This window comes from Leptidea sinapis, chromosome 9, assembly GCF_905404315.1.
Source record: "Leptidea sinapis chromosome 9, ilLepSina1.1, whole genome shotgun sequence".
Taxonomy (NCBI): Eukaryota; Metazoa; Arthropoda; class Insecta; order Lepidoptera; family Pieridae; genus Leptidea; species Leptidea sinapis.
The window spans coordinates 11,333,988-11,358,497 of NC_066273.1; positions in this window are offsets into that span (position 1 = coordinate 11,333,988).

Below are 24,510 nucleotides of genomic sequence, written 5' to 3' on the forward strand. Positions count from 1 at the left end.
GCCGATAGAGTCATTGAATGTTGCATCGCATAGCCAGATCATGGCAATATAAATCTGGAATTGATTGAAACAGACAAATAAATAATCATAAAGATCAGATTCAAAACTAACTCATGATAATCAATGATGTAACGTTTCAAATGGAAATGAGCCAAATATAATAAAAAACAAAAAAAAAAAAAACAATGAAAAAATATCCAAAGTGGGAATTAACCTGTTAATTAAAAATTCATAAGAGATGGAGCGATGACTACGAAGAAACAACAGTTCAATTTTGAAGCATAGATAAATTATATCTTTAAAGAAAGAAAGAGATAGCTATTATCATATGGAGAGTAAATAAAGAAAATATTAACAAGTGATACTCTTATATACACAACGCAATAGTAACACAAAAATGCTCTAAATAGATTAATAACAGTTTTTTATTAACCAGAACTGCTGTAAGGCAGCACGAGATATTTCTAAGTTTTATGAGGATTATAAATCTACTTGTAGTGGCCCCGTTGCATTCGCAACTAAAGGTTTTATCTCAATAAAATGTTTAAGTAGGGATAACAGAGACAGTTGTCATACTGAAACATGCAGGGCAGGCCGGTCAGCCATTAAGTTGGCATAGCGACATCCCATTTTGCACGGACGCACGCCAAGAAAGGGTAGATATTTGTTGGATTAGGTGAAGACAGTGTAGTTTGTTGTACTATAAAGTTCACAAAAAAACATAAGCGGTGTTTGACATATTTTTTGAACATACATCATACATCTTTATGCCCTTTAGTGACGAGACACTTGGCCCGTGGGGCCCAGAAGCGCGGATAATATTCAAAATACTATCTTCGCGCCTCAATAAGGCTACTGGAAACCCAAGCGCTGTCGGTCAACGGATTAGCCTAGGTATCCAACGCGGAAATGCTGCCAGTATTCTAGGTACGCTTCCACGTAATGATAGCTTTAATTTTATGTAGTCATAGTATTGTAAATATAGTTATAAGATTTGTTTGAATAAATATATTTTATCATCAAAACATGAACAAAGCCAAAATGTCACTCGCATGTTCTTATAGAGGTACATACGCACAAACAACAAAACTCGTATAATTCCCTAGTCCTTTACTTTTGCATACACCAATATACAATGACCCACCAACATCCCACACCTAGTAGGAAACGCATAGAAAAAAACGAAAGGAAAGAGATCTGGGAGATCAGGAGAAACTGGACGCGTAATCTGGCCAGCTTCGTATGACAGATGATTATCTACGACCGACGTCAAAGTGAATAATTGGGCTTTAGAGCTTCAGGACATATTTTGATAGCAAATTCTTTTTTGTAGGCTTTATCGGACAAAGTAAGCGCACTGCAGGCTCTCTCAGTGATGAAAATTATTACTTTTTTATTTATTTAACACGCTCATATTTCTCATTATGTGCAATGATTAAATCTTTCTGGAAGGCTTTCATTTCAGCAGTATGAAAAACAAATATTTATTAAACTGGCGCTAAAAAAACTTATAATTACCAAACAGATTAATTAGCACGAGACAAAATCAAAAGGCAATTAAAAATTGTCATCAAAACAAAATAGCAGGCCTATGCGAAAGGAGAAAACATTCCTAATTAATTCTGTAAACAAAGCAATGTTAAAATAAACGCTGTAACCGCATACTTCAAAGGGATAGCTCAAGAAAGGTGATATCCCCTCTCACACCCCTGTGTCCATTTAGCTCCGGTTCCCTCTACAGGGCTGCTACGCACATGCGTATTTGAACAACACAAATACCTAAGCTAGACCTCCATTTTGTTTTTTGCGCAGTCGTTTTGCTTCATTCTATCTATTTTTTGTAGTTGCCGGTAAATTGCTTAATGCCATGCGTATTCATAGGCTTGTTGACACGTTATTTTTAAAGTACTGCTATCACTATTAATAAGCGCGACATGGTTTTTATTTTAATAAATAATTCTGGTATAGTAGAACATACTGACACGAGAGTGGGTTGAAAATAATACTCCGCTTATAGGAACGAGTCTTTATTTGCGTACACTTTTCTGGAATTCTGTCGGTGGTGGTACATTCAACAGATCACACCGCACTGAACACTAGTTCTCTTCTATCTTCTTCTCCTGATCACTTTCCACTTTTCCTTTACACTTTCGAGTCTGAACTAGGACTGCCGTAGGCCACGCTTAGTACGGCTTATATGCCTCGTATAGACAAATATTGGCGGAATGAACACTAAAGAAAACTCAAAATATTTGGATAAATAATAAGTCGTCTGAAAGCTTTCAACGAAAACGCTCTCGTAAGCCCTTTGAGATATGACAAAATAATGTATTATGGAATTGTGTATCTCATAAAGATCTACAGAAAAGTCCGCAAGAAGGCATATCTATAACTCTTAAGGATAACATACTATATCCATTTTAATACTAAAAAAAATGCAATTATAAAGCGGTAATGTAAGAGCTGTTTTCACAAATACAATATTAATCCTTACCAATTTATTACTGCATGTTATAAAATCATTCAGAAATACGTTTTTGTTTCATTTTTAACTCATTAACTTTGACTGCATATTTTCGAGGGCTGTAGACTACATCATTCCCAAATACTTACATAAATTTTCTATAAGTATTTGGGAACTGTGGGGTCCGCTAGTTTTATATCTATACATATACATAAAATTGGAGTGTCTGTTTGTAATACTGAAATAACCGTTTTTTACACCAAAATAACATTTTTTACAATTTTTGCCTATCTGTCTGATTGTTTGTTCCGGTTAATCTCTGAAATGGCTGGACCTATTTTGACGGGACTTTTATTGGCAGGTAGCTGTCATAAGGATACGTTAATTATTGAAAAATTCTTTTATTATAGAAAAATAAAGAAACGGTTTAACTCTAAAAATAAATTAATTTGGAAAAACAACGTTTGCCGGGTCAGCTAGTTATAAATATAATTAATTAAATAAAACTTCTTTTTGAATTATGTTAATAGATGTAACGTAATTATTTGTTTCCATTTTTCAATAGATAGGTTATTATTATAGTGTTTTCCTAAAAAGGGTGTCGAGAATCCTCGTTTGAAATGTGTGTGAAGTGATCATTACACTCTCGCTCCCCTTATCACTCGCGTGTGGTATCCACGCATAGGTATAACTTAGTAATCGGAGAAATTGTACATCAACAACTTCACGCTTTGAAATGTACATATCTTTATATATATATATTGACACGGGAGTGGGTCAGGGATTGGAAATAATACTCCGCTTATAGGAACGAGTCTTTATTTGCGTTCACTTATTCTGAACTTGCACTTCGCCGGTCTACCGCTGTTCCTCTTGTGGGCGGCGGTACCTTTAACGCGTCACACCGCACCGAACACTAAATCTCTTATATCTTCTTCTTCTTGGACACACTTTGGAAACACTTTTCACTACTTCTTCTTTTCTTCTTCTTCTTGTTTACCCTTTCGAGTCAGAACTAGAACTGCCGTAGGCCACGCTTAGTGCGGCTTATATACCCGCGGATCCGTTCTATTTTCAAAATGATTCTCCCATTCCATCTTTAAATTTAAATTGTACTAGAAAATTCTTTTAACTATTTTTATCCTGCTTACACATTGTACATCCCTTTTTTTTCTGTTCGATTTGATCCTAAACTTACTAGAAATTTCCTTTAACTTAACAAAACCCAAAAAAATCCTTACACTGGTAGGTGTATCGAACCCGGGTCTACAGCGTCTAAAGTAAACACTTTTCCGCTGAGCTACGAGTATTGCTGACGGAGCTGTTGAAATTAACAATGTCTTGAAGTTTGACATCTCTCGTCATATACTTCGAAGGGTTGCTTCGCAACACTGTCCCCTCCCAAGACATGATCGTCCCGATCATCGTTGCTTCCGTAGTACTTAGCCACCCGATCGACATGTATGATTTTCGGGGGACTTCGAGGGGTACGCTGGATCCTGAGAGTCACATCATTTATCCTTGTGATTACTTTGTATGGTCCCTCCCAACTTGGTTGGAGCTTCGGAGACTTCCCCTTTCGCCTTACAGGATTGTGTAACCAAATCAGGGTTCCCTCATCAAAACTAGGAATATTAGCTCTTCGATCGTAGCGGGTCTTCATCCGTTCACTTGCCTTTAGCCCAGTTGTTCTAATTTCCTCGTAGATGTCAACCATTTTTTTCCGTAACTCATCCACATATTGTGTTATACTTTTTGGAGTATCTGGTGGACAGCCTGAGAGTAAATCAGCTGACAATTTCAATTCCCTTCCAAAATTGGCGTACGCAGGAGTCACCGTTGTCGTCTCGTGTATTGCGCTTCTATACGACATAAGAAACAGTGGAATGTACTCATCCCAGTTATCCTGATGACTGTCCACTACTTTTGCCAGATGTCGCTCCAATGTTTGGTTAAACCTCTCCACCATCCCGTCCGACTGTGGATGATATGGCGTAGTTCTGGTCATATGGATTCCCAAGATCTTGCAAACTTCTTGAAATACTTGTGAGTCGAAGTTCCGCCCTTGGTCACTGTGCAACTCCAAAGGCACACCGAATCTGCAGAAAACTTCATTAACCAGCTTCGTCGCAACGGTAACTGCTTCTTGATTCGGTAGAGCAAATGCTTCCGGCCACTTCGTGAAATAATCCATCACCACCATTATGTTACGGTTTCCAGATTTAGTGACTGGGAACGGTCCGGCCATATCCAGAGCTACTCTTTCCCACGGAGCCCCAACATTGTACAACTTCATAGCTCCTCTGCTCCGGGTCTTAGGTCCTTTGACAGCAGCACAATTCTTGCATTTTCGGCACCAGTCTTCCACATCATCACGGCAATGCAACCAGTAAAATCGTTCTTTAATTTTTGTGAGAGTTCTTCTTATTCCCAAATGTCCACCTGAAGAACCATCGTGATAAGCTCTCAGGATCTCGTTCACCTTCTCCCTGGGAACGACCAGTTGCAGATGGCAATCCTTTCCTTGCGGGGTTTCCCATTTACGGCAGAGCAACCCGTCATGCATCACCAAACTGTTCCATTGTGCCCAGAGACTCTTGGTAGCCGTACTGTGTCTAGCCACTTCAGACCATTTTGGTTTAAGTGATCCACTTGCTAGCCAATGTAAAAGTGGTTGAAGATCCTTATCATTTTCCTGAGCTCTCCTCATTGCATCGTTGCTCCAGTTCTCGTCGATCAAATCTGTTCTGATTAGCCGGATCATAAAATTCTCTTTCTCCTCCTGACGAATGCAATGTTTGCATTCCATCGGACAAGGTCTTCTAGATAACGCATCTGCATTTCCATGACTTTTTCCTCCTCGATGCTCGATTTCAATGTCATACTCTTGAAGTTGCTCAATCCATCTGGCCACTTGTCCTTCCGGATTCTTGAATTCTAATAACCACTTCAAGGCGGCATGATCAGTCCTTACGAGGAATTTGCGACCCAACAAGTACTTTTTGAAATGTTGTAATGTCTTCACCACGGCCAGTAACTCCCTACGAGTTACCCAGTAGTTTCTCTCCGGCTTTGATAACGATTTGCTAAAGTATGCAATTACAACTTCTTGATCTCCTCTCTTCTGAGATAGTACTCCGACAATTCCGGTGTTGCTAGCATCAGCATCCACTATGAATCTTCCCTCTGTGTCAGGATATCCGAGGATAGGTGATTCACATAGTCTTTTCTTCAACTCTAAGAAAGCTTGTTCGCATTCTTCATCCCAGGAGAAGGCCCTTTTCTCCTCCGTCAGTAGATGTAAGGGCTTAGCAACATCGGAAAACCCTTTCACAAAGCGTCGATAATAAGAGCATAGTCCTAGAAATGCTCTCACAGGTGTCTTTTCTGTCGGCGTCGGCCAGTCTTTGACAGCACATATCTTGGCAGGATCCGTCGCAACGCCTTGCTCCGAGATAACGTGCCCCAAGTAATTCACCTGACGTTGAAAGAAGGAACATTTCTTTGGACTCAACTTCAAGTTGGCACTCTGCAGTTTTGTGAAGACTTTTTCGAGCTTCTTAAGATGATCTTCAAAACTTCGTCCCATAATGATTATGTCATCCAAGTAGACAAGGCAGGTTTCTCCCAACATACCTGCCAGCACATGCTCCTTTAACCTTTCGAAAGTAGCTGGGGCGTTGCATAATCCGAAGGGCATTGTTTTGAACTGCCATAATCCTTTTCCGGTTGAAAAGCCGTCTTCTCCTTGTCTTTAGGGTCCAGATCAACTTGCCAGTAGGCACTTTTCAAATCCAGAGTAGAGAACCACGTCATGCCACAAAGTGAATCTAAGGTGTCATCGATTCTTGGCAATGGATAACTGTCTTTCTTAGTTACATCGTTCAAACGCCGATAGTCCACACAAAATCTAGTTGATCCACCCTTCTTCTTCACCAGAACCACTGGAGGACACCATGGACTCGATGACAGTTCTATCACACCATTTTCTTTCATATCCCGAATCATGTCTTCCACTTCTTGTTCACGTTGCAAACGGAATACGTCTTGGTCTTTGCCGTATCGGAACAGTGTCTCCTGTGTTGATCTTGTGTTTCACCCAACCAGTTCTTCCGATGTCCCCGTCGTTCTTCGAGAACATCCCGGCGTAGCGTAGCAGGAAATTTCTCGCTTTTATTAACTGTAGCTTGGTAAGATTGTCCTTGCAGCCATCCAGAAGTTTATGTATGTTCACATCCTGGCTTGCAGCTACGGTCTTCCTTCCTTCTTCACACTTTCTTAACCAAGCTATCTCCTCACAACCTCCTATCACTGTTCCTTTCCTAATGATTTGCTTGTCCTCATGAGGATTAAACACCACCGCAATTTGGGAACCATCGCAATTTGGGAGTTTCCCACAACAGTCCTGGCTGGGATCCATTTCGTGTCCGATGTCTCTCTTTCTATTAAAGCGCATTGACAAGGTCTTCCTCTGTCATCTCTTGGCAGGACTACCGGGACTAGGGTCTGCGATCTCGGATTTAAAGTCGTGTCTCGTAAGCACAACACTTTCCCAAAAGTTCCGCCTTTTATTGGAATTTCTTAACCTCCATGCTTCAATACACCATGTTTCATGTTAATCGTACACTGATGATTTCGAAGAAAATCCAACCCAATGATGCAGTCATCTGTGATATCCGCGATTACCACTTTTTGCCAGTACAACGTATTACTGATTTTCATGGCCACGATCTTCTCTCCCTGGACTGGTATGCGCTGGCCGGTTGTGAGTGTTAAGTTTGCATTTTCTCGCATATGTCGTCTTGCTCTCTAGTCTTCTTTGGCTAACGACTGTACGTGAGGCTCCCGTATCCAAAGTGAAAGCAACATTTCTTCTATTGCAGCTGGCGACGACTGATATTCTGTACGCACTAGCTTCTCAGCTTCCACGGACCACTGCTGCAGAGTTTCGTTGGCCCTTTGACTGCGGTCCTTAAGCTGCGCCTGATACACATCCTCAAGGTGTTTATCGCCATAACGTGCCTCCAACACGTCAAGAAGGTCCGTGTAGGTTACTTCCTCCTTCCCAGCGCTGAGTGCTTCCAATACGGAAAGTGCTTCGTCACGGAGTGCTAGTGTGACGGCAGAGTGTGCTTCTTGGTCACTCCAACCACTTGCCCTTCTGACCGTCTCTAATTGTAGCTTGAAGGCGGCCCAGGAAGACTTGCCGTCGTAAGGGGGTACTTTCAAACTTCTGGTCGATGTGATTCCGCAGGCTGAAGGACCCCCACACACGACCTTCCTATTGAGCTGATGAATGGTTGCTTCCATCTCCCCCATCTTCCTTTCCACAGTGTCAATCCAGGCGATCTCCTTTTCTACAGCGTCAATCCGGGCGGAGTTTTTCTGTACCACTGATAAAATTTCCTTGGAAAGGCTCGCAGCTACTCCTCTTGTCGACGCACTTGTTCCTCTTGCAAGCCCCGCAGCTGCTCCTCCTGTCGGCGCGGTTGCTCTTGCATCATGGCGGCCATCTGCTGCATGAGCGCGCTGATGTCTACGGCAGGAGCCTGCGGTGCTGACATGGTCACACTGAGGCCAGAGCCGGATGCTTGTTGTGACTCGTCCTCTGCCGCTGCAGCTGCTCCCGCTCGCGTGGTCACTCCCTTCTCGTTCCTGGGCACTAATGGCATCTTTCCAATCCCACTTCTGACACCAATTGACATGGGAGTGGGTCAGGGATTGGAAATAATACTCCGCTTATAGGAACGAGTCTTTATTTACGTTCACCTATTCTGAACTTGCACTTCGCCGGTCTGCCGCTGTTCCTCTTGTGGGCGGCGGTACCTTCAACGCGTCACACCGCACCGAAAACTAAATCTCTTCTATCTTCTTCTTCTTGGAACACTTCCACTTTTCACTAGTTCTTCTTTTCTTCTTCTTCTTCTTCTTCTTGTTTACACTTTCGAGTCAGAACTAGAACTGCCGTAGGCCACGCTTAGTACGGCTTATATACCCCCGGATCCGTTCTATTTTCAAAATGATTCTCCCATTTCATCTTTAAATTTAAATTGTACTAGAAAATTCTTTTAACTATTTTAATCCTGCTTACACATTTTCCATCCCTTTTTTTTCTGTTCGATTTGATCCTGAACTTACTAGAAATTTCCTTTAACTTAACAAAACCCAAAAAAATCCTTACACTGATAGGTGTATCGAACCCGGGTCTACAGCGTCTAGAGTAAACACTTTTCCGCTGAGCTACGAGTATTGCTGACGGAGCTGTTGAAATTAAAAATGTCTTGAAGTTTGACATCTCCCGTCATATACTTCGAAGGGTTGCTTCGCAACAATATATTTCTTTTGTGCGTCTGTTGTAACTGAACACCTCCTAAACTCCATTTTGATGAATTTTTTTGTGTGTTCCAGTGAATTTGAGATTGGTGTGTGTCTTCAGGTGGATTCGAGAATGGCTTAGATTCACAATTGAACTACCTCCTAAAAGGCTGGGCCGATTTTGATTTGATTTTTTGTGTGTTCCTGTGAATTTGAGATTGGTTTAGATTCTCATTTCCGTCTATATAATGTAATTCTCCTGCTCATGTGTGTGTTAGTGAACTCCTCCTAACGGTTGGACCGATTTTTCAAATTTAAGACGTCTGTACAGGACAACGTCTGTCGGGTCCACTAGTATCTTATATATAAAATTCTCGTGTCCCGGTGTTTGTTACCAAACTCCTCCGAAACGGCTAAACCAATTTGTTTGGAAATTTGTGTGTAGGTATATCGGATAGGTCTGAGAATCGGCCAATATCTATTTTTCATACCACTAAATAGTTTTTTATTAAATTTTTATGACAATTTGTTTTTATTTTTATTTTATTATGACTCAGCATTAAAAAATACATCTAACTTCAAATTTTAATATATATTATATTCCATCTACAGATACGAAATAGAGTTGCAAGATGGCAATCGAATATGATGATTATTGTAGTACGAAAATTTTATGTAAGTATATCGTATACTTACATAAAATTTTCGTATATTTGGTAGGTCTGAGAATCGGTCATCATCTATTTCTTATAACCTAAAAAATTTAATTATTGATTTTTTTATTACTTTATAGGGCAATACAACGTTTGCTAGGTCACCTTCTAAAATTATAATATCGAAATACAAATATCGATAACAAGGGCCTAAGAAAGCCAAAACCATGTATAAAAAGTCTTTCAATTTTATACAAAAAGATCACACGTATAACAACAAGTATAATCCGACCAAATTAAATTGGTTCCTGTTCGCCTGAAGCTGTGATCCATCATCGTGACATTTCTATTTATCATGATGAGGTCCACACTTCGCATGTTGATAGCTCTTTGTTTTTCATGCCGCCCCGGTGTGGATTTAATCGAATTATATAATTTTGCTTTCCCCTTCTTGCGTGCTTACCCTTTTTATATTTCAATATAAAGCAACTAATACTATGTTTACCTTTAATAAAATTTAATAATGTTCTGGGTACCGAAAGACCAATGAAAAAATTACTAATACAAATTATATTCATAAAAAATAAAATTCACGAACGATGCGGGAATCGAATCCGCGACTTCTCGCGTTCTGTGCCAGCGCTCTTTCGTTCTTCTTAACGTTCTCGTTCGAGTGACGTAATGTTCATAAATCTTGTATGTCATGTTCAACTCTCAGGTTATGCCTTCATTTGTTTATTTAATCATAGAATGAGGTTTATCGCTTTGAAAAAATAAGAAATTGTTTAAAATTACTTACTGTTGTCAGACATTACCTAGTAATAAATGCACCGTCATCATCAAATTACATTATAATATATAATTAACTCTACTAATTAATACATTATAATAAAAAAATAACTCAGTAATTAATACATTATTATATTATTATAATTAATTAATACATTAAAGTAAAAAAATAACTCCACGTGATTACATTCGTAGTTACTTATAATTATATATCTTAAGGGCTAAAAATAATTTTGCCTTATAAATAATAATTAATACAAATTGTGTCTTTGATGTATTTTTACCCCCTTATTCATAATCGTCTGCTAACTTAAAGCATAGCCAATTCTCAGTCTGTCTTCTTCTATTGACCTAAGTCAGAATGAGAAAAAACACTCATTAGCGGCGGTTTAAAGTTAGCGGACCATTATGAATAAGGGAGTTAATATACAGTGTTCTTTGATATATTTTTATTATACCAATGGGAGACTCCTTGGCACCGGATGCCGGCTTCGGTCTGAAGAGCGTCGAAGCTAGTAAAATTATTCGGCAAATGAGACTTGACATCTTATGTCTCAAGATGACGAGCGCAGTTGTAGTGTCGCTCAGAATTTTTGCGTTTTTCAATAAACTTGAACGGCCCTGCATTGTAATGGGCAGGCATCAATGACCATCAGCTGAACGTCCTGTGAGTCTCGTCCCTTATTTTCACAAAAAAACATATAGTAAAAAATCTATTCCACGTGATTACATTCGTAGTCAACTAATAGTCTTAGAGCTAAAAATAAGTTTGCCAATGCCGTATATTTTTATATACAACATCAAAAATGGATGCATGGAATCGAAGAACGGTTTTCAACGAACACTCTTCGCTGCACGATTAATTTAAAGCATGAGCATTTATATAGATGTCCCAGGACGATATGATATGGTAACATATACATTCATAAGAAGGCGGCTCCTGTGATGCCTCAGTTGTTGCAATAGAGTAATTAGTAAATACACTGTTTTTTTAAATAAAACACTTTTTAAAGGATTAAAACGCGTGTAAGTAACTATTTTTACATAAGTTTTTGCGTATAAGTTACATTTTTATTATTATTTTAGTTAACTCGACATTTCAAGACCTTTCCAGATCTCGTTTACAAGGGGGCTGTAGATGAAATTCCCCTTTTTTGAAAGGATTTCATCTGCAATGTGTAACACTCGCGTTAATCAAAGAAAATACTATACACTGATAATGAATAAACATAAACTTGTCATGCCTACTACACGGTTAAGTGAAGTTAGTAAGTCATTTGTTGGGCAATGTGTACCTATATGCTATATGTTCAAGTCTGAGGTATGGCATTTCCGAATGGATAGTAGTTTTTCGGAGACAAGACAAAGTTAAGTTAGAAAACATTAAGAGTCAGACAAAATTCAAAAACGCACACAAGCTCTGTCAAAAACAAAAGTGGAAATGGACTCGACACATTCTGAGGGAAAAGAAAGAGAAATGGACATAAACCGTTACAGAATGTTATCCAAGAGACGGGAAACGAAGGAAAGGTAGACAGATTAGAAGGTGGGAGGATGATTTTAAAAGAATAGCAGGACCGGACTGGATGAGAGTAGCCAGAGACCGAATAAGGTGGAAGTCTTTAGTGGAGGCCTTTGTCGAGAGACAAATTACTAGTTAAGATAATCTCAGTTTTATTTATAAGAAAAATTAAGTCACTAGTAATAATAAAGGCTATTTTATTTTATTTTATAGTAGTTTTTGACTTTTTATAGGTTATTTCTGTGAAGGGTAGAAGTATCATCTATGTATGAGAAAAAGTGTCCGTCAAAATGTATTAAATTAATATGGCGCCACAGTAGCGTCAGGGTAAATATTAAAAGAAGCGCCGAATCTTTATATATATAATTCTTGTGTGCGTGTGTATGTCACTGAACTCCTCCTAGACGGCTGGACCGATTCTAATGAAACTTTCTGTGTGTATTCAGGTGGATTCGAGAATGGTTTAGATTCACAATTGAACTACCTCCTAAACGGCTGGACCGATTTTGATGATATTTTTGTGTGTTCCAGTGAATTTGAGATTGGTGTGTGTCTTCAGGTGGATTTGAAAATGGTTTAGATTCACAATTAAACTACCTCCTAAACGGCTGGACTGATTTTGATGACTGTTTTGTTTGTTTCAGTGAATTTGAGATTGGTGTAGATTCTCAATTCCGCCCATATAATATAATAAGCTCCTAACGGCTGGACCGATTTTTCAAATTTAAAACATGTGTACAGGACAACGTCTGTTGGGTCCACTAGTCTATATATATTAAAGTGAATGTATGTTTGTATGTTCCCTAATAACTCCTAAACTATTCGACGGATCTCAATGAAATCTTTTGTAAAAGATTCGTTGAAGCTCAAGGAAGGTTTACATATATAATTTATATGGCAAAACAACGTTTGCCAGGTCAGCTAGTATAAAATAATACTAATCACTGTAGGTGCACGTTTCACTATAGTAATTCTTTATGGTTATATTTACCTACTACATTATTTTGTACAACTTGTTGAAATTTTCAATAATTAAGTACTTTCGTCGACAATAATATTATTAAGGTGAAACTTTTATTACATCGTCTCAAACTTTTTCGTCTGTGTGTTGCATGTCGCGTCACTGTCGGGCGGCGCCTATAATTTACAGCAGCTGACCGTGTAGACTATTACCTACTCATATCATTCAAATTTTCCAAATATAAAATTAAGATTGATAAAGCGATTTTTATTCCCTCAATGGAATATTATTCCAAAAATTTTAGTTTAATGTAAGAAAGAGTTTCACTTTTACCGTGGTTTCATAAAACCACAAAATCTTTTTTTTAATAATTCGGCATAATTCGGGTTTACAATTGCTACAATCATACATACTGGAAGCTTTTTGAACTGTTATTTATAGGATTCGTTGGACATTTTTTCAACTCTACCCTCCATAGTGATTTCATGTCCTACTTTGAATGACGTCAGTTGGTCTTACCATTATTACTCTGTTGGTAACTATTAGTTGACTCCTGTTATTCTATAGTAAAAACTATTTTAAATAACTTTCCTTTAGCACCCTCCCGCTGCCTAGCTTGTTACATATTCTCGACTAACTAAATACACTTAAAAGGGTAAACAGAGGCTTGGAAACGAATTGAATAAATAAAAGGTGGGAATCTAAACCGAACGGGAACAGCCAGTGAATGTTAACCTTATGGACTCTACTCAAATAAAAACTTTAGATATACATATATCCCTTTGTATTATCCGAGCTTAGAAAATATCTATGCAACCACACGCTTAAAATACTAACAAACATACAAAAAAGACAATTTGGTTTATTGCTAGCTTAATTCAGTCATACTTCGTGTGTGTCCGGCAACATAAGTATTTAAGGCTGCTATCCCAAGAAATCGCAAAAATAGCTCATAATTGAAATATCTAATAACGGTATATATAAAACTTTTATTTTTACAAAATATAATTATATGAAGACAGAATATAAGAAAAAAAATATTTTTTTCTTTACATTTCTATCTTTAATAGAAAATGCCAAAAAAATCACCAAAGTTTACCCCTAACTTTTACAGTTGGAACCATGTTAATCATTCAATATAGATAAAAATTGTATGAAAAATTGTTAATGTTTACCAATACTATTTAACATCACATAGTTTTATTATATTTCAGGTTCGAATCCCGGTAGGTGCAAGCATTTATATGATGAATATGGATGTTTGTTTCCGAGTCATGGATGTTTAAATGTATTTATGTAAGTTTAAGTAAGTATATTGTATTAAATATATCATTGTCTTGTAACCCATAACACAGGCTATATATGCTTAACTTGGGGCAAGATAATTTGTGTAAAAAGTGTGTCAATATATTATTTTTGTAAAAAAAATCTTTTATGTTTGTAATAAATTAAAAATGGTTCTAATTCTGAATTAAAACTATGGCGATCGCTCGATTCTTCAAGGCCGTTGGCTCGGTCCACAGCCTTAAGCGAAACACTTTTTAAAGGATTAAAACGCGTGTAAGTGTAACTAACTTACACGACTTTTTTCCTTTAAAAAGTGTTTTATTTAAATGTGTAACACTTGCATTAATCAAAGAAAATATGAGTATTTTGATCTTTTTTATTTTGTCATGTCGTTTTTATTTAACTATTTTATATGTGCTTATATATCTTAAGCTTTAAAATATATAAATCAATAACATTTTATGAAATACCAATTCTTCTTCTTCTTCACAGTCGTGCCCTCATTGCTGAGGATCGAGACTCCTCTTAAGTTCGTCTACAGCTTTCCTCCATCTGTTTCGGTCTGTCGCATGGTGGAGTGCGATGCTGATGGGTTGGTTAGTCTGCTCGAATATTTGGTCAGACCAGCGCCCGGTGACCATAGACCTTCTAGGTTATCAGCACCGCTTCGTGCAATGTGGCCAAGTATCTCATGATACGCTCCAGACATGTAGTGGATAGACTTGGACTGCTCCCTATTTTTAGCTGTTTAAGGATCGAGGCGTGAGTGCGGTAAGCGTATCCCAAACGCGTCAATCCGTTGTCTTTACCAATTAATAACAATATAACAAGTATAACAATAAAAAGAAGTCCAAATATCATCTTTTCTTCTATAAATAATTATATTAATAATAATACTCAAATAAATATTTGAAAACAAAATTTTATGAACGATGCGGGACTCGAACCCACGACCTCTCCGCGTTCCGTGAACGGTTAGCTTAGTTGGGAGAGCACTCGCATGGAACGCGAGAGGTCGTGGGTTCGAGTGAGGGTTATCAATTTAAAAACATAATAAATTGTTTAGAATATTAAAACTTTTAATATAAATATACGATAAGAGTAAGAATTTTAAATCAATATTCCTAGCCCGCGATACATTTAAGCCAACAGTTTTTCCAATATACCTAATGATATTATGGTTTCGTATTACAAAAAAGATTGTATATAACATACATATTATCTACAATATTCCAATTTCAAAGATTACATTTCAAACTATCTTATGTCTTCTACAGAATAAAACTTTTAACCCATTTACTACCTGACCATACCATGAAACTACTCTGTCAAATAAAAAGTCGTGCCTTCAGAACAATAGCAACCGCAGTTATCATGAAGACAAATGAGGAATGAACAATACCCTATTTACTTCTGTCTATGCCCACAACTGCCTTCTTTATTCAAGGAACATATAAGCGATTACGAATTCTATTCCATTGGGATGAAAGGCAATTTTTGCCAAGTACAAAAAGTTCAGCGGTTCCTTTTACATAACGCTATTTCGCATCAAATCAATTTGAATTTTATTAATGGGGTGTAGAGTCGTTTTTGGCGTGGTTGTGACGTAGGAGTGACGCCATTTTGAATAGATGTTGGCGGTCAAAATTTATTGCGCATAAATGTACCTCGGGCTAACCCGGGCGTTAGAGGGGGAGGGTAGGCTTAAAAATCGGAGTGAGAGGTGAGGGGAATGTTTTTAGCGTTTGCAGAGTCGGCCTATTCTGCTGTTGATGGGCGACAGTGCCGGATTAAAACCTTTTTATATTTTTTATCACCATAGGTTAAGAAATTCCGTAGATTTAATATTAAATCTACGTGGATATAGAAAGAGGTTATATTAAATTAAATCTTAAAAAAATATTAATGTGAAACTTCTAATGCGACTTCCGAAAAGGTTGCGTTAAACGTTTAACGCTACCACTTAAGGGGTTTGAAAGAACTGTTGCGTTAAACGAACAACGCCCCTCTTTTGATTTTTTTTTGTTGTTTTTTTGATGCAGTTTTGCAAGAAATATTGAAAAAATAGAATTCAAATATTTCTTTATTTAGTTATCATAATCCCATTGCAAAATTTGAGATTTGGATATTTCTCCACTCGCAAATATTATGACTCTATGTTACGACGACGATAATATCTGAGTTAAGAGTTACGATGAGGATAAGATCTGAGTTAATAGTTACGATGAGGATAAGATCTGAGTTAATAGTTACGATGAGGATAAGATCCGAGTTAATAGTTACGATGAGGATAAGATCTGAGTTAATAGTTACGATGAGGATAAGATCTGAGTTAAGAGTTCCGATGAGGATAAGTTCCGAGTTAATAGTTACGATGAGGATAAGATCTGAGTTAATAGTTACGATGAGGATAAGTTCCGAGTTAATAGTTACGATGAGGATAAGATCTGAGTTAAGAGTTCCGATGAGGATATGATCTGAGTTAGTAGTTACGATTGGGATAAGATCTAAGTTAATAGTTACGATGAAGATAAGATCTGAGTTAGTAGTTCCGATTGGGATAAGATCTGAGTTAATAGTTACGATGAGGATAAGATCTGAGTTAATAGTTACGATGAGGATAAGATCCGAGTTAATAGTTACGATGAGGATATGATCTGAGTTAATAGTTACGATGAGGATATGATCTGAGTTAAGAGTTACGATGAGGATTAGATCTGAGTTAAGAGTTACGATGAGGATAAGTTCCGAGTTAATAGTTACGATGAGGATATGATCTGAGTTAATAGTTACGATGAGGATTAGATCTGAGTTAATAGTTACGATGAGGATAAGATCCGAGTTAATAGTTACGATGAGGATAAGATCTGAGTTAGTAGTTACGATTGGGATAAGATCTGAGTTAATAGTTACGATGAGGATAAGTTCCGAGTTAATAGTTACGATGAGGATAAGATCTGAGTTAAGAGTTCCGATGAGGATATGATCTGAGTTAGTAGTTACGATTGGGATAAGATCTAAGTTAATAGTTACGATGAGGATAAGATCTGAGTTAGTAGTTACGATTGGGATAAGATCTGAGTTAATAGTTACGATGAAGATAAGATCTGAGTTAATAGTTACGATGAGGATAAGATCTGAGTTAAGAGTTACGATGAGGATAAGTTCCGAGTTAATAGTTACGATGAGGATATGATCTGAGTTAATAGTTACGATGAGGATATGATCTGAGTTAAGAGTTACGATGAGGATTAGATCTGAGTTAAGAGTTACGATGAGGATAAGTTCCGAGTTAATAGTTACGATGAGGATATGATCTGAGTTAATAGTTACGATGAGGATTAGATCTGAGTTAATAGTTACGATGAGGATAAGATCCGAGTTAATAGTTACGATGAGGATAAGATCTGAGTTAGTAGTTACGATGAGGATAAGATCTGAGTTAATAGTTACGATGAGGATAAGATCCGAGTTAAAAGTTACGATGAGGATAAGTTCCGAGTTAATAGTTACGATGAGGATAAGATCTGAGTTAATAGTTACGATGAGGATAAGTTCCGAGTTAATAGTTACGATGAGGATATGATCTGAGTTAATAGTTACGATGAGGATATGATCTGAGTTAAGAGTTACGATGAGGATAAGATCTGAGTTAATAGTTACGATGAGGATAAGATCTGAGTTAAGAGTTCCGATGAGGATTAGATCTGAGTTAAGAGTTACGATGAGGATAAGATCTGAGTTAATAGTTACGATGAGGATAAGATCCGAGTTAATAGTTACGATGAGGATAAGATCTGAGTTAGTAGTTACGATTGGGATAAGATCTGAGTTAATAGTTACGATGAGGATAAGATCTGAGTTAATAGTTACGATGAGGATAAGATCTGAGTTAATAGTTACGATGAGGATAAGATCCGAGTTAAAAGTTACGATGAGGATAAGTTCCGAGTTAATAGTTACGATGAGGATAAGATCTGAGTTAATAGTTACGATGAGGATATGATCTGAGTTAATAATTACGATGAGGATTAGATCATAGTTAAGAGTTACGATAAGGATAAGTTCCGAGTTAATGATTACGATGAGGATATGATCTGAGTTAGTAGTTACGATTGGGATAAGATCTGAGTTAATAGTTACGATGAGGATAAGATCTGAGTTAAGAGTTCCGATGACGATTAGATCTGAGTTAATAGTTACGATGAGGAAATGATCTGAGTTAATAGTTACGATGAGGATTAGATCTGAGTTAAGAGTTACGATGAGGATATGATCTGAGTTAATAATTACGATGAGGATTAGATCATAGTTAAGAGTTACGATAAGGATAAGTTCCGAGTTAATAGTTACGATGAGGATATGATCTGAGTTAGTAGTTACGATTGGGATAAGATCTGAGTTAATAGTTACGATGAGGATAAGATCTGAGTTAAGAGTTCCGATGACGATTAGATCTGAGTTAATAGTTACGATGAGGATAAGATCCGAGTTAATAGTTACGATGAGGATAAGTTCCGAGTTAATAGTTACGATGAGGATAAGATCTGAGTTAATAGTTACGATGAGGATAAGTTCCGAGTTAATAGTTACGATGAGGATAAGTTCCGAGTTAATAGTTACGATGAGGATAAGATCCGAGTTAATAGTTACGATGAGGATAAGATCTGAGTTAATAGTTACGATGAGGATAAGATCTGAGTTAATAGTTACGATGAGGATAAGATCTGAGTTAATAGTTACGATGAGGATTAGATCTGAGTTAAGAGTTACGATGAGGATATGATCTGAGTTAATAATTACGATGAGGATTAGATCATAGTTAAGAGTTACGATAAGGATAAGTTCCGAGTTAATAGTTACGATGAGGATATGATCTGAGTTAAGAGTTCCGATGACGATTAGATCTGAGTTAAGAGTTACGATGAGGATAAGTGCCGAGTTAATAGTTACGATGAGGATAAGATCTGATTTAATAGTTACAATAAGGATAAGATCTGATTTAATAGTTCCGATGAGGATAAGATCTGATTTAATAGTTCCGATGAGGATAAGATCTGATTTAGTAGTTCCGATGAGGATAAGATCTAAGTTAATAGTTACGATGAGGATAAGATCTGAGTTAGTAGTTACGATTGGGATAAGATCTGAGTTAATAGTTACGATGAGGATTAGATCTGAGTTAAGAGTTACGATGAGGATAAGTTCCGAGTTAATAGTTACGATGAGAATAAGTTCCGAGTTAATAGTTACGATGAGGATATGATCTGAGTTAATAGTTACGATGAGGATATGATCCGAGTTAATAGTTACGATGAGGATATGATCTGAGTTAATAGTTACGATGAGGATATGATCTGAGTTAATAGTTACGATGAGGATATGATCTGAGTTAATAGTTACGATGAGGATATGATCTGAGTTAATAGTTACGACGAGGATAAGATCCGAGTTAATAGTTACGATGAGGATATGATCTGAGTTAATAGTTACGACGAGGATAAGATCCGAGTTAATAGTTACGATGAGGATATGATCTGAGTTAATAGTTACGATGAGGATATGATCTGAGTTAATAGTTACGATGAGGATAAGATCTGAGTAAATTTAAAATCCATTGTAAATTTGAGATTTGGATATTTCTCCACTCGCAAATGATAATTAAAAGATGCGATCAATTTTGAGTTGTAAGTAATGTTAATAAAATTTGTCTTAAATAAACAATATGATCTCACTAAAAGACTATTTCTACCCGTTCCTATTTTCATTTCCAAATTACGAAGTATCACTTCTTCCCCGCGGACTGCACGCACTATTATTTTTAATAGCTTTACTTACCTCTCTCACCATTTAATTCAAATTATAATTATGGAGACGGGCGATTAAATCCCACCTGGTATATAATTTTTCGTATATAAATATCTTTATAAATTCCTATGGAAATTCATGTTCTCCCAAATGTAGATATTTTATTTCTAGCGCACTACATTCGCTTAGCGTACGACAGTAAATCTAATATATAAAATTCTCATGTCGCGGTGTTTGTAGGTAATTTCCTTCGAAACGGTTTGACCGATTCTCATGAAATTTTGAGTGCATATTGGGTAGGTCTAAGAATCGGACAACATCTATTTTTCATCCCCCTAAATGTTAATGGTGGTCCACGCCAAATTTTTTTTTTGACATTTTTTTTTAATTTGTTTGATTATGAGTCAGCATTAAAAAATACATACAACTTCAAATTTTCACCGATCTTCGATCAACAGTTACTTTTGTATCGCGATTTTAATATCGGCAATACAATGTTTGCTGGGTCAGCTAGTATTACTATAAAATCTTTTCACAAATAAATACTATTGACATATTTGACAGTTGTTTGACACCTATGATGGTTTCAGCATTTATTATTCTTGTTGGTCTTCAACTGAAATTTTTCTCGTCTACGAGTATCTGGACGAGGGCGATAGGTATAACTTAATATATAGATATTGTTTGATGATTTTTATCTGGATGTATATTATAATAATGTAATTTATTTAGTATAATGAAGTTGCATTGTCCCCATCTTGGTTTCTTCTTTTGTTCTTTTATCAGCAATATAATACACACTCTGTCAAAATTTCAGCTCACCAATAACGCTTCTCCCTTCGACTCAACTGCTTGAGATTTATGGATTTATGGGTGAGATAAGAAGAAGATCACCAGCTGAGTGACCTTGACGAAAACTGTACTGGCAATCGCTAATCAGTAAGTGCACCAGGTAGCCCAAGAGCTGTGAGTTGATAACCTTAGAGCAAGTAAAAGTAAATGTGAGGTGATAGTTAGATGGGTTCAAGCATGCGAATTGGAATGTATTAAAGCTGACTTCCACAATTTATGGAACTATGGACTATTATGGACTTTTAGTTGTGCTCGAGTAAGTATTTGTCCTATAACAAGTGAATTCTTGTCGAAATTTGGTGTCTGTGAGTATTTTTCAAATTTCGAACGAATTATGCCTATATGAAATGTAAAATTCTACGAAGTTTATTCTTCCATAATTTTGGGACTATGCCTGTTGGGTAGGAAAGCCGTAAAAGACGGGTAAGGCCTGCTACGGCTTGTGACAAACAGACCAATGGATGAAGATTCTATATACTATAGCAGTCTTCGAGTTCCCATTGTTTAATCTTCAAGTCACATCTCTTATTGAAAGTCAAAAACAACCACCCATTCCAAAACGAATGCCTCAGACCTGAAAAGAATGAGCGCAAAAAACTCAACGGGCAGTTTTTTCATCAAAAAATATGTTTACAAAGTAATATTGTACAATTAAACTTATTATTTAATAGCCTGAGGGCGGTCGATCTTCAAGTACAAAAAAAATAGGATGTCACATCTCTTATTGAAAGTCAAAAACAACCACCCATTCCAAAACGAATGCCTCAGACCTGAAAAGAATGAGCGCAAAAAACTCAACGGGCATTTTTTTCATCAAATAATATGTTTACAAAGTAATATTGTACAATTAAACTTATTATTTAATAGCCTGAGGGCGGTCGCTCCATTCCCAATCTGTGGTATCATTAAGAAAGTCATTTATGTTATAATTACCTATACCACACAAACGTTTTTCAACAATTCTTTCGAATAACGTAATAATTTTAAATATTAAAGTTTTTAAATCCGTCCCTGTAACGCGTTTAGCCCGCACCCTGGCGACAGCGACCTACGCACGTCTCACTCACACAAACTCCAAAAAGAACCCCCATTCCACCCTTACCTTATATTATTTCAACTCCATTTTGCACAAGAGAATTGAATAAATTACTACTATCGCTAATTTCAATCTTATACACTCACAATAAGAGTTAAAACCCAACGACCAAGCGGGAATTACGGAATATTTCTCCAAAGATTGTATTACTGATTTGATATTAGATATTTAATTGTGAAAAGTGAAATTGATCCGTTTCTTGTTTGAAATAAAGCCCAATTTTCATTGTGATGAAAAGTTAAGAGCTGTCTCTTGAAACTCGAAGGGTTATAACGAATTGTGAAATGAGTAGAGAAGCAAAAAGGCCACCCTTTAAGTGTGGGGTTGGGAGGTCGTGAGGAAGGGGTGAATATATCCACGGTCTCGAAGGGATAGCTCTCATTAGGCCAAGGGCTGTCGAATAGATATAATATGTGATTCATATTATACTGACTTGCAAAGTGCTTCTTGGATAAATCCTAATGGTACGTCAGCTATCAACGGTTGGTAATGAGGTATACCTACTTATTGGTCGCTAATCACCCAGACCATTTTATGGCCGTTTTCAATAACCTATCTACCCTTAGTTTAACTTACAGATACATGGCTGTCACCGTTTAATGATTAGATCTTACCTATCCATAGTTATGTCCAATAGAGTTATAGTCCAATGCTATCTGTCAATAGGTTATTGAAATGTAAGTAAGCGTAAAAGGATAGATTTCTACATCTAGTTAAGTTAAACTAAGGAATTTTCTCAAAATTGATTCCTTTATTATTATTTTATTATTATTTTTGATGTCATTTCTAATACACTAGATACTTCTACCGCTTCGGAAACTAATGGCGCTCTGAGAGAGAAGAAGGGACGCAAGAAACTCTCCCAGCATTCTTTTTTTGCGCTCTTTTCAATAAAAATATACAATATTGTACAGTCATTTCTATCGCTATAAAATAATCACAATCTATCCCAGGCTGTCCGATCATTTATATATTCAGCTGTGGAGTATTAGGATTTACGACAGAGCAATTTTTTTATAAAACAATTAAATTTATTTATAGATAATGCCTGAACAGTGGCTGGGACTTTATTATAGAAGTGTATACATTTACCCTTAAAGCTATTATGTATCTTATGAAGCCTACTAGAATTAGTTACAAGTAATCCCTTATTTCTAGTATTATAATAATGAATATCACTATTAAGAGCGAAAGGGTGACGATTTTTGTGAACGTATATCAATAATGCGCTATCTATATTTTCTTTGCTAAAAGTGTGGTAGTCATAATTTTAACTCTAGATACTAATAAACTTGTTATGCCCATTTCTCGGTAAGTCAATTGTAGTGCCACTCAGAATTTTTGAGGTTTTTCAAGTATCCTGAGCGGCACTGCATTGTAATGGGTAGGGCATATTAATTACCATCAGCTGAATATCCTGCTCGTCTCGCCCCTTATTTTCATAAAAAAAACTCGCTGATCATTATTTAAATCCAATTTAATTATAAAAGATATATATGTATACTACAGTTATCCACGTTATTATTTACAACGGATGGTAGTTATTGACGATCAATAAGTGATTTCAAATACTATTCTAAATAAAAAAAAAGAATTTACAAAAGTGAAAACTAGAAATAAAATGATAAAACATACAAAAATATATTTTATAAATTTCCAGTTATTAAATTAAGTATGACATATAATGAAACAATTCCCGCTCATTTTCCAACGGGACCCTGTTTTTTTACGGCTCGGCTGTGCATCCGTCTGTCTGTCTGTTAGCGGGTTGTATACCAAAAACCGCAATAGTTATGGCCGTTCCCAATATTCAGTCTATCTCTTACTCGACATAAAAATCGTAACTATCGATGACTTTTCTGTCCCAATAAACTTATCGACGGTAACTCACCATATCCGTACACGCTGTCTGTCAATGAGACGACGTATAGCTTACCAGCGATAGAAATTTGTTTGGAAATTGCCATTCACGCGTCCCAATATAAGGCGATAAGAATGACTTATCGGGTATATTGGGACAGCTTCAGATTATTGACAGCTAATAACTGACGGTAGAAGGTAGTAATTTATCTCTATCTGTAGATAGTTGGGAACGGCCGTTAGACAGCTGAAATTTTGACTGAGGAGATATTTAATTACAAATTATAAATTTGACATCCCTCTGTTCCTTTTTATAAAAAAGCCATGATACTGAAGTATAATTATTTGCAATTTATAGCCTTATAAAGTTTACAAAATAATTTTAAAGGTGCATCAGTACCTACTCAGAGTAGTATTGTATATTGAGCCTTACATTAATATAATCAACGTTAAAACGAGAGTAGACGACCATAATACGGCATTATATCAAGTATATCGCTTCACAAGCGAGCGAGAACAAAAAGTGCGGAGATGGCAAGTATCAGATGAACGTAATTTTTCATTACATTACCATAGGAAAGTCATGCGAGCGTGAAGATAAGCGTGAGCCCGACCCCGTACCATGTGTGATCACGGAGCCGCTGCGACAGCGACTATCGTTATACTGTCGTTGAATATATATCACTCTTTTTTTGCATAAATATGAAACCGGTGTTTATTTTACAGTGAGCACTGGAGGGATTTATAAAATAAGGTCGGACGTGAAGTCGTGCAGTCTTTATTTTTTTAGTGAACAGATGTTTGTTGGTTTTATGAAATTATATTAGATATTAAATGAACAATTAATATTAAATTTGATTAGTAATAAACCTTGCCGTTCATTATGCTGATTTTCTTGGGAAT